Genomic DNA, 812 nt, shown 5'->3' with positions numbered 1-812 from the left:
CCATCCATCCATCCATCCATCCATCCATCCATCCATCCATCCATCCTGGCACGGGAGGACTCACTGTTGCAGTTCTTTGAAATTTAAAGCGTCAGTCAAAAATTGCGTTATGAATTTGGAAAAAAAGTATAGAAGTCGCTTCGGCGTATAAGTCACAGGACTGACAAATCTATGCAAAAACTGTGACTTATACGCTGGAAAATACGGTACATATGTGTTAAAAATAAAATAAAATAAAACATCTTGAGATTCAATCAAACTTAAAAGTCTTAAAGAAAATAAATTGTAATGAACCATTTAAAACATCACTTTAAAAGCTATTTGTTTTATGTAGAAACAAGATATTTGATTTTTGATAAAAATAAATTCAGTCATTGTTTGTTTGACCAAAATATTTTTTGCTCTTAGTTGACTCTGTTTTGTTATGTCTGGTGAGACTTTTATTGTGACAGCCATGCAATGCTTGTTGCTTCTGACAACCGTCATTTCAAAGCTTCGTTCTCATCGGGGAAAAGATTTGAGTGACACCTGACATTATAAATGCAGCTTACAGAGTTTCAGCTTTGGATATTGTTTAGGTTCTCTCAGATTTTTATTGTTGTTAAATACTTGCTTTAGATGCTATTTTAAAATTAGCATTAGTATATTTTTTTAAATTTCATTGCCACAAATTAAATCCCATACGATTGCAAATTACCCATGCTGAAAACAACACTAAAAAGTAATAGAATACAAATCTGCAATTGTACCATCGCTTGAAAACCGCGCAAATAAATTAAAAATAAATAAAATACCAAAATGTTTTAAATTTT

The sequence above is a fragment of the Nematolebias whitei genome, chromosome 18, assembly GCF_014905685.2.
Source record: "Nematolebias whitei isolate Nwh7 chromosome 18, NemWhi1, whole genome shotgun sequence".
Classification (NCBI taxonomy): domain Eukaryota; kingdom Metazoa; phylum Chordata; class Actinopteri; order Cyprinodontiformes; family Rivulidae; genus Nematolebias; species Nematolebias whitei.
The sequence above is the reverse complement of the archived record's forward strand: the minus strand, read 5'-3'. Positions refer to the sequence as shown.